The sequence below is a fragment of the Sapajus apella genome, unplaced genomic scaffold (assembly GCF_009761245.1).
Source record: "Sapajus apella isolate SASKATOON/1434 unplaced genomic scaffold, GSC_monkey_1.0 scaffold7, whole genome shotgun sequence".
In the NCBI taxonomy this organism is placed as follows: Eukaryota; Metazoa; Chordata; class Mammalia; order Primates; family Cebidae; genus Sapajus; species Sapajus apella.
The window spans coordinates 21,977,257-21,988,092 of record NW_022436947.1 but is presented as its reverse complement, the minus strand read 5'-3'; the positions used below and the strand labels follow the sequence as shown (position 1 = coordinate 21,988,092).

At 35.3% G+C, this 10,836-nt stretch overlaps 1 pseudogene; it reads right to left on the bottom strand.

Annotated features, from left to right (window-relative positions):
* Nucleotides 1–5,616: 5,616 nt before the first annotated feature.
* Nucleotides 5,617–6,625, bottom strand: LOC116550060 (annotated as a pseudogene).
* Between the last annotated feature and the right edge of the window lie 4,211 nt (nucleotides 6,626–10,836).

The following is a 10,836-nucleotide window of genomic DNA, read 5'->3' as shown; positions in this document are numbered from 1 at the left end:
CTGCTATTCAATATAGTATTAGAAGTTCTAGCCAGAGCAATCAGGCAAGAAAAAGAAATAAAAGAAGGTATTCAAATAGGAAAGGAGGAAGTCAAATTGTGTCTATTTGCAGACGACATGATTGTATATCTAGAAGACCCCATCGTCTCAGCCCCAAACCCCCTGAAACTGATAAGCAAGTTCAGCAAAGTCTCAGGATACAAAATCAATGTGCAAAAATCACATGCATTACTATACACCAATAACAGACTTAAAGAGAGCCAAATCAAGAACAAACTTCCATTCACAATTGCCACAAAGAGAATAAAATACCTAGGAATACAACTAACAAGGAACGTAAAGGACCTCTTCAAGGAGAATTACAAGCCACTGCTCAACGATATAAGAGAGGACACAAACAGATGGAGAAACATTCCATGTTCATGGTTAGGAAGAATCAATATCGTGAAAATGGCCATACTGCCCAAAGTAATTTACAGATTCAATGCTATCCCCATCAAGATACCAATGACCTTCTTCGCAGGACTGGAAAAAACCACCTTAAACTTCATATAGAACCAAAAGAGAGCCCGCATAGCCAAGTCAATTCTAAGCAAAAAGAACAAAGCGGGGGGCATCACACTACCAGACTTCAAACTATACTACAAGGCTACAGTAATCAAAACAGCATGGTACTGGTACCAAAACAGAGATATAGACCAATGGAACAGAACAGAGGTCTGGGAGGCAACACAACATATCTACAACCATCTGATCTTTGACAAACCAGATAAAAAACAAGCAATGGGGAAAGGATTCCCTGTTCAATAAATGGTGTTGGGAAAGCTGGATAGCCATGTGCAGAAAGCAGAAACTGGACCCCTTCCTGACACCTTACACTAAAATTAACCCCAGACGCATTGAAGACTTAAACCTAAGACCTAACACCGTAAAAATCCTAGAAGAAATCCTAGGCAAAGCCATTCAGGTCATAGGCATAAGCAAGGACTTCATGATTAAAACACCAAAAGCATTGGCAACAAAAGCTAAAATAGACAAATGGGATCTAATCAAACTCCACAGCTTCTGCACAGCAAAAGAAACAGTCATTAGAGTGAATCAGCAACCAACAGAATGGGAAAAAATTTTTGCAGTTTACCCATCTGACAAAGGGCTGATATCCAGAATTTACAAAGAACTAAAACAGATTTACAAGAAAAAAACTAACAAGCCCATTCAAAAGTGGACAAAGGATATGAACAGATACTTTACAAAAGAAGACATACATGAGGCCAACAAACATATGAAAAAATGCTCATCATCACTAGTCATCAGAGAAATGCAAATCAAAACAACATTGAGATACCATCTCACGCCAGTTAGAATGGTGATCATTAAAAAATCTGGAGACAACAGATGCTGGAGAGGATGGGGAGAAATAGGAACACTTTTGCACTGTTGGTGGGAGTGTAAATTAGTTCAACCATTGTGGAAGACAATGTGGCGATTCCTCAAGGACCTAGGAATAGAAATTCCATTTGACCCAGCAATCCCATTACTGGGTATATATCCAAAGGATTACAAATCGTTCTACTATAAGGACACGTGCACACGAATGTTCATTGCAGCACTGTTTACAATAGCAAAGACCTGGAACCAACCCAAATGCCCATCGACGATAGACTGGATAGGGAAAATGTGGCACATATACACCATGGAATATTATGCAGCCATCAAAAACGATGAGTTTGGGTCCTTTGTAGGGACATGGATGAACCTGGAAACCATCATTCTCAGCAAACTGACAGAAGAGCAGAAGATCAAACACCGCATATTCTCACTCATAGGCTGGTGTTGAACAATAAGAACACATGGACACAGGGAGGGGAGCACTACACACTGGGGTCAGTTGGGGGGAAATAGGGAGGGAAGGTGGGGGGTGGGGAGCAGGGGAGAGAGCAAGGGGAGAAATGCCAGATGTAGGTGATGGGGAGGAAGGCAGCAAATTACACTGCCACGTGTGTACCTATGCAACAATCTTACATGTTCTTCACATGTACCCCAAAACCTAAAATGCAATAAAATAAATGGGAAAAAAAATAAAAAATAATAAAGTAAAAGTTGGCATCCAAAGAAATTAAAAAAATAAAAAATAAATATTCCTTGTTTTAATTTTGATTTAATATGATATTTGTTTCTGTGTACATTTATTAATATTTTTCATCATGCCATGTAATTTTCAGACCATTTAATAATTTTATTATTTTTAAAATATTTTTTAAATCACATGAACTACATGATCCTTGTTTAAATTCTGGGAGATTTGTTGTAAACTTAATGTATTTTTGCCTTCCAGTTGCAACTAAACTAGAGAAAGACATGTCTAAATACTTATACAAAATGAAAAAGACCTTAAAAATCTGTAAGACGTAATGTTGATAACCATAAAAGCCACTTTTTGAGTGGATACTTACCCCATGATGATTCCTTTTTTTCTCAAAGTGGCTCTGCTTCCTCTCACTTCCCACACTGATGGTCGTTGTCCGCCAGTTTATACCACATAATCTTACATCCTGAAAAAGATTTGACTGGCTTTTTTCTTGAACATAAATGATGTCAGTTAGGCTGCAGAAGGACTTTTTAAAAAAGTATATTAGTAAAAAGAATAATGCAGGGATGCCAAGACAAACACAGAATAGGAGAAAAGGAATACAGTGAGAAATAGTCATACTTTGGTTCTTGACATCTTTGAGTTTTCCAGTTTTACGTTCCTGTCACTTAGGACAACCCTTGGCCTAAGTACCGTGAATAACTTTTTGTCATTATAAAAATTTTATTTATACAAAAATTATTGCCAAAAAAAAAGGCTTTGACAAAGACATTAAGGTTGGCTAGGATGCTGGCTATAGCTCACCAAATAAAATAATATTCTATACATGTTATATAATATATGATGCATTATATAGATGTTATATACTATTCTATAGCTGTTCTATATAGATCTATGTTGCTTTCTATTTTACTTTGAAAATTCTTTATGTTCTTCTAGAGTTTGTTGTGAAATTCTGCATGTGTAAGTGGTTTCTATTTTGAATTAGAATTTCTAGAGGTAGTTTAAGTCAGTGTTAAGAAAATATAGTATGTATATATTGCCATAGATGGGCAGTTCTTTGGGTAAGAAATCATATCAGCTTGGAAAGACTGGTAATACTCTTACTAAGTGAAAATGTAAACAGTAACTGGCCTTAGTAATAGGCAAGTCAACTAATGCATGGATGTAAAAAGACTGAATCACAAGTTTTTGGTTTTTTTCTGCATATAATGAGTGTTCAGTAAATATTTGCTGAATAAATTACTAAATGCGCAAACTCAATAAATAGATGTAAGTTGAATCTGGCAGATACATTGGTTTCAGTCTTGAATAAAAAATCTATAGTATTTATATAGAACTCCAGACAAGAAACTATAAAGTTTCTAGAACTACATAGTGTATTTGACTCTAGTTTAGTTTTTTGTTAGGAGCAATAAATTCTTATTAAACTATAATAATTTAATATAGGTTTATTTTATCTCACTGAAAATACATTGGGGAAAAGAAATAACTTTTGTAAATTTATTTGTGACTTAATGCCAGTGATTTGGCTAATATGTAATATGATTTATAAATTTACATGTATATTAACGTTGTGATATACAATTTTACTCTTAAATATTCCTAAGATTTAATGGAATCTGAAAACCTAGAAACTTCAGAATATAATAAAAAGCCTCATGCTGATGACTGGGCTTTCTAAATTTGTATTTATCACAAATTAAAGGCTTAGTTTTTAATCTTAAACCAAGCACAGGAAAGAATCCTGTCTGGATGTGTGTTAGGATCCTTACAGTTTATAGAAAGTAAACATGTGTCAAGGATACTTTTTATTGTGCTTCATCCTGAAAAAGTGGATCTGAGAACTTTGTAAGGCTATAGTATAGGATTAGCCAATAATTAGATATTTAAAGTTCAAAAATCAAATCAAATCAGTTGCCGTTGCTCAAATTATATGTGTCAGCCTTGACATTTTGATAATTTCTTAAATGAATGTTTTCTTGATAGTATTTTAGGTATATTTTCCAATTAATTTCTTAAAAATGTAGTTCTCAAATTACCCATTTCTGAAGTGTATAACTATTCAAGAAATTTCCCTTGAAAATTCACTAACAGATGAGACTAAATAATAAGATATCGTAGATACTAAATTAGCAGGATTTGTTTCCAGTATTGGCCCTTAAACTGAGTCACAGGCCTGTTTCCACAGGATCAGCAGAATACATAGAGCACATTCTTCGAAGGATTTTCATATATTCAGACCTATCAATTAGTTTAGTAGGAAAGGTGCCATCCCAGACCTCTACTTAGAGATTCAAGAATATGGAGTGAGATATCTGTTATCGGGAATAAACTAAGATGATGAGTTTGAAGGAATGTTATGAAAGGCCAATCATAGTTAGTATTGTTGGCTATCAAGTAGTCATGAAAAATCATATTAATGTAAATCTAAAGTTTAGAGCAAGTTGCTTTAGGAGACTACAGAATTTTGAGTGGTATTCAATGTGTGTTCAGTAAATTTAGAGCAGAGTTAACCTAGAATATTTGTGTGCCAATACAATGCCTTTGACATTTTTATTCACTTAAAAAAATGTATTCTACAAGCATTTGCGGTAGTATGATGTGCTATGTAAGTAAAACATAAATCAGCAGTCCTGAAGATCTCTATTTATTTCTTTTTAGTGCTTTGTTAGAAATATAGAATAAAAAAAAATAGTAATCCTTTAAGACTTGCTCTTCCTGTTTAATAAAACTTGTGTCCTTTTAATTTTTATTTATTCATTGATTTTTGAGTCAGGATTTGCTCGTGTTGGAGTACAATGCTCAATCACAGATCACTGAAGGCTCAAGGGATCCTCCTACCTCAGCTTTCCTAGGAGCTGAGACAAGAGGTATGCACCACCTGAATAGCTAATTTTTAAATTTTGTGTAGAGATGTGGGTCTCCCTATGTTACCCAGGCTGGTTTGAAACTCCTGAGATCAAGTGATCCTCCTGCTTTAGCTTCCCCAAATTCTGGGATTATGCGCATGAGCTACTGTGCCTGACCACTTTGCTTCTTATTTTAAACTCTTTACCATTTTCCTGTTGTTAACAACCACACTCATTGAAAAACAAAACCCTTAAATGTTAGTAATAATTATTACAAATTCTCAAAATTTGTTTTTAAAGATAGGTGTTTAAGATGGCTATAAAAACTATTCCATAGATACTCTTGCAAACTTCGTTAGGTAGCTAGTTTGAACACAAATTTAATCATGAAGATGTATTAATGCCATAAAAGGAAAACAAAGAAAAATTTTATTTTTTTGTATTTTCCAGTTTTTAAGAGTTCAAGTTTTGTAGGTTTTTATACTCATAATTTCCTGAAATATACAGGGTTTGGGTATCATACATCAAGAGAAACTAATTGGATGAAGATGAGACATAAAAATGTGTTTTTACAGTAATTACTGAGTTTTGTGTTTACTTGCAATTGAGCAGAATAGATTTGTTTTCAAATATAGAGGTGACAGTTTTTTTCCTATATCATACACCAGTCCCAGATCCAAAAATAAAAAGCACTATAAATTTAATCATTTATTTTATTACCAAACTACTTTATTTCTTAGGGTTCAAAACTTTCTGCAAGACGACTCCCTGGTCTGGATGCAGATCCAGCTTCTTAATCCTCAAGCTCAAATTTAAAGTTCTGTGGGCCTAAGCAGTAAATATGGAAATAACCATCTTTACTGTTGCTGCTGTAACTCTTGCCATTAGATTGGAGGGCAACACTGTTGACTGTCATGAAGTAATCCCTGACTCTTTCAAACTCTTTTTCAAAGGCCAAATGAAAGAACCTAGCCTCAAACCCGCCAGTCCTGTTGGAAGTTGTGGTTACATCCATGGCTTTCTCTCTCTTGCCCAGTACCACATGGTCATTATAGTTGGGGAAAGGGCAGCTGAGTTGATGGGATGTTCTGTCCAGAAAGTCTCCTGATGTTCAAGATTTGTAGAATCAAAGAACTTGGCTGTGTTGTCCTTGGATGCAGTGACAAACATGGTCATGTCTCTGGATAACTGGATGTCACTGATCTTCTGGGAGTGCTATTTAACATTCACCAATATCACTCCAGGTTTGGCACTATACTGACTAGACACTCCACCGTTATGGCCTGTGATGATACACTCCCCTGTGGGGTGTAGTCCTCAAAAGCACTAGTGATATTATAGTCATTGTAATGGATTTTAATGTAGATCTCATTTGTTGTCAGTCTGGCTTAAATCCTGCAGATTAAAGAAACCCAGAAAGCACTGGTAGCCCATCTCCTTGTCTGTGGAGGACATGGTGATATTGTCCCCAAAGTCCTTGCCAGAGGCCTGAACAGCTCAATCAGTTTTGAGTAGGGCCAACTGCTTGCCTGTCCCAGAGATGACAGCTGTTGCCAGCTGAGCCAGTGAGGACGTGCTTGGTGTCTCAGTCAGTGTCCAGGCACCACGCAGCTCCTATATGGTCCATGTGGGTGCCTAGCCTCTCACTGTTCACAGAGTACCACACATTGAGGATGATCCCCATGGGGACCATATATATTCTAGTGATTCGTTTCTTATTTCTGGAAGGACTACTTGATTCTTTTTTATAGCTCATAATACAGACAGGGTCCAAAAATATAGCAAATGTCAGAAGTAAATGTACAGCACAAGATTCAGTTTGGAATAGTTGACTTTAAGATTTTGCCTAAGGAGAAACTGAGATGTGAACAAGAGTGCCCTTGACATTTTATAGACTGTAACACCAAGAAAAGCAGGAATTTTTCATAATTGTTAGAAAACTATATTTCTGAAAATAATAAGATGCAAAATAGAGTTTGATGTGTAAATGCAAAGTCAAAAATAATTTGAAATTTAGCATAAAAGTTATTTCTAGAATCAGAATTTAGGGTGGAAGTGGAAAAAATCAAGATTAATTGGGTAAAAGTAATATTTTCCTTGTTTTAATTTAAACAATTTATAATAATTTTGTAGCCAAAATACAAGAATATTTTAAAAATTTAATCAAGTAGAGCAGAATTGATTTATAATGATATGTTTTGTCTTACATACATCTTTCAATAGGCAATAATGTCTTTACATTACTAAAAGACATTAATGATTAAGAGCCTTTATTGTAACATGTAGGCCAAATTATTTTATTAATATTAAGGTATCAGAGGCAGAAGGTAGGAGATTCTCTGTCCACCTGGTTGTGCCTCAGTCTTAGGGAGGCCTGGTGTTCTGTGGTACCTGAGGTGAGGCTTTCTCAGATTCCCTGCCCCTGCTCAAATAGCCAAATGTTGCCTTGTGCCTTTGGAGGAACTTGTGCCAGAACAAGTTTCTTTTTCCTCTTCAACAGTAGGAGGAAAAGATCTGGAACAGCACATTTTCCTAATCTTCCTCTAGTAAGTAGAGGACTTTTTTTGTGTGTGTTTATTTTTTATTGTTTTCCTTTCAAGAGCTACAATGAATTTTGTTCTTTTGCTGGAGCAGTTGGGTTTGTAACTTTCTCAGTAGCGTAAGGCTTTTTTTGTACAGGGATGAAAGATCCAGAATAGCTCCATGCCTTTCCATAACTGCAGCCACTTCCCGCTTCCAGGCCTGAATTAGGCTGAGCTATGACTGAGGTGTTTTTGTTTTTTTGTTGTTGTTATTGTTTTTTAACTCAGTATGGCAAGAAAAGTTCCTTGAAAATGGGGCAACTTTGTTTTGAGCTTTATGCCTCCTGGTGTTCTGTACTCTCACAGTAATCATCTTTTCATTTAGTAACTCACTGAGTTTTGCAAATGAATTCTTCTGATCTGTTTAAAAAAATATTTAATTTTTAAATTCACATGTAATAATTATACATGTTTATGGGGCACATATTAATAATTTGATGGATACAAAGTATAGTGATCACATCAGGGTAATTAGCATATCCATTATCTTAAACATTTATCATTTCTTTGTTTTGCAAGATTTAATATCCTCCTTCTAGGTATTTGAAACTCTATATTATTTTTAACTATAGTCACCCTAGAGTGGTATAAAACACTAGAATGTATTCTTCTAATATAGCAGGAATTTTGTACCCTTTAACAGATCTCTCACTATACCCCCTATCCGCTACCCTTATGAGCCTCTAGTAACCTCTGTTCTACTTTTTACTTCTATGAAGTCAACTTTTTTAGTTTCTACTTATGAGTTGAGAGCATAAGATATTTAACTTTCTTTTCCTGGCTTGTTTTAGTTAACGTAATGACGACCAGTTACATCCATGTTGCTGCCAATGACGGGATACCATTCTTTTTTATGGATGAATAGTATTCCATTTTGTACACAGACAATACTTCTTTTTTTTTAAATATATATTATTTTGCATTTTAGGTTTTGGGGTACGTGTGAAGAACATGCAAGATTGTTGCATAGGTACATACATGGCAATGTGGTTTGCTGCCTTCCTCCCCATCACCTATATCTGACGTTTCTCACCATGTTATCCCTCCCCAACTCCCCACCTCTGCTGTCCCTCCCTTAGTTTCCCCCAACAGACCCCACTGTGTGATGCTCCCCTCCATGTGTCCATGTGTTCCCACTGTTCAACACCCGCCTATGAGTGAGAACATGCGGTGTTTTTCTGTTCTTGTATCAGTTTGCTGAGAATGATGGTTTCCAGGTTCATCCATGTCCCTACAAAGGACATGAACTCATTGTTTTTTATGGCTGCATAGTATTCCATGGTGTATATATGCCATATTTTCCCTGTCCAGTCTATCATCAATGGGCATTTGGGTTATTCATTCATCTGCTGGTGGACAGTTGGGTTGGGTCCTTATCTTGGCTATTGTGCATATGCCGCTAGAAACATAGGAGTGCAGATAATTGTTTCTTTTGTTTTATATTTTGATTCCCTTTTCTTTGAATAAATGCCCAGAGGTGAAATTGCTGGATCATACAGGTGGTCTATTTGTAGTTTTTTGAGAAACATATATACTGTTCTCCATAGTTCGGTACTTGTTTACAGTCCCACCAGCAGTGTATGAGTCCCCCTTTCCCCACATCCTTGTCAGCATTTGTTATTTATTGTCCTTTTGAAATAAGCCATCCTAACTGGGGTGAGATCATATCTCATTGTGGTTTTGATTTGCATTTCCCTGATGATTAGTGATTTTGAGAATTTTGTTATATATTTCATGGCCATTTGTTTGTTTACTTTTGAGAAATGTCTGTTCAAATTATTTGTACACTTTAAAAACTTAATTTTTGTTGCTATTGAGATATTTAAATTCTGTATATATTCTGGATATAAATCCCCTTGGTTAGGTTGCAAATATTTTTTCTCTTTCTATAGATTACTTTTTCAGTCTGCTGATTGTGTCCTTGGCTGTGTAGAAGTTTGTTTCCTTTCCAAAAAGTTTGATACAATCCAATTTGTTTATTTTTACTTCTGATGCCTATGCTTTAAAAAAAAATTGCACTTTTATTTTTATTTCACTAGTTTTAGGGGAACAGGTGGAGTCTGGTTTCATGGGATAGTTCTTTAGTGGTGATTTCTGAGATTTTGGTGCATTCATTACCTGAGCAGTGTACACGGTACCCAGTGTGTAGTATTTTATGCCTCATCCATTCCCACTCTTCCCCACGTTCTCAAAGTCCATTATATCATTGTTTTGCCTTTACTTCCCTACAGCTTAGCTTCTGCTTATAAGTGAGAGCATAGGATGTTTCATTTTCCATTCCTGAGTTACTTCACTTAGATGGAGTTATGCCATTATTTTGTTCCTTTTTATGGTTGAGCAGTATTTCATAGTATATATACAAAAATACCACATTTTTTTTATTTATTCGTTGGTTGATGGGCATTTAATCTGGTTCCATGCTTTTGCACTTCCAAATTATGCTGCTATAAGCATGCATGTGCAAGTGTTTTTTTCATATAATGACTTCTTTTCCTCTGGTTAGATACCTAGTAGTGAGATCGCTGGATCAAATGATAGTTCTACTTTTAGTTTTTTACATAATCTCCTTATTATTTTCCATAGTGGTGGTACTAGCTTACATTCTCACCAGTAGTGTAAAAGTGTTTCCTTTTCATCACATCCATGACAACAGCTATTATTTTTGATTTTTAAAATTATGGCCATTCTTGTAGAAGTAAGGTGGTATCTCATTGTACTTTTAATTTGCATTTCCTTGATAGTTAGTGATGTTGAGCATTTTTTTCTTATGTTTGTTGGCCATTTGTATATCTTTTTTTGTGAATGTCTGTTCATGTCCTTTGTCCATTCTTGATGGATTTATTTATTTATTTATTTATTTATTTTTGGCTGATTTCTTTGAATTTCTTGTAGATTCTGGATATTAGTTCTTTGCCAGATGCACATTTGTGAGCATTTTCTCCCACTCTGTAGGTTGTCTCTTTACTCTGCTCATTGTTTATTTGGCTGTGCAGAAGATTGTTAATTTAATTAGTTCCCATATTTATCTTTGTTTTCATTGCATTTGCTTTTGGTCATGAAGACTTCACCTAAGACAATGTCTGAAAAAGTTTTCCTGATGTTATCTTTTAGATACTTTTATGGTTCCAGGTCTGAGATTTAAGTCTTTGATCCATCTTGGGGTTGATTTTTGTATAAGGTGAGAGATGAGGGTCCAGTTTTATGCTGCTACATGTGGCTTGCCAATTATTCTATCACCATTTGTTGAACAGGTTGTCCTTTCCCACTTTATGTTTTGTTTGCTTTGTCAAACATAAGCTGGCTATAAAAATTT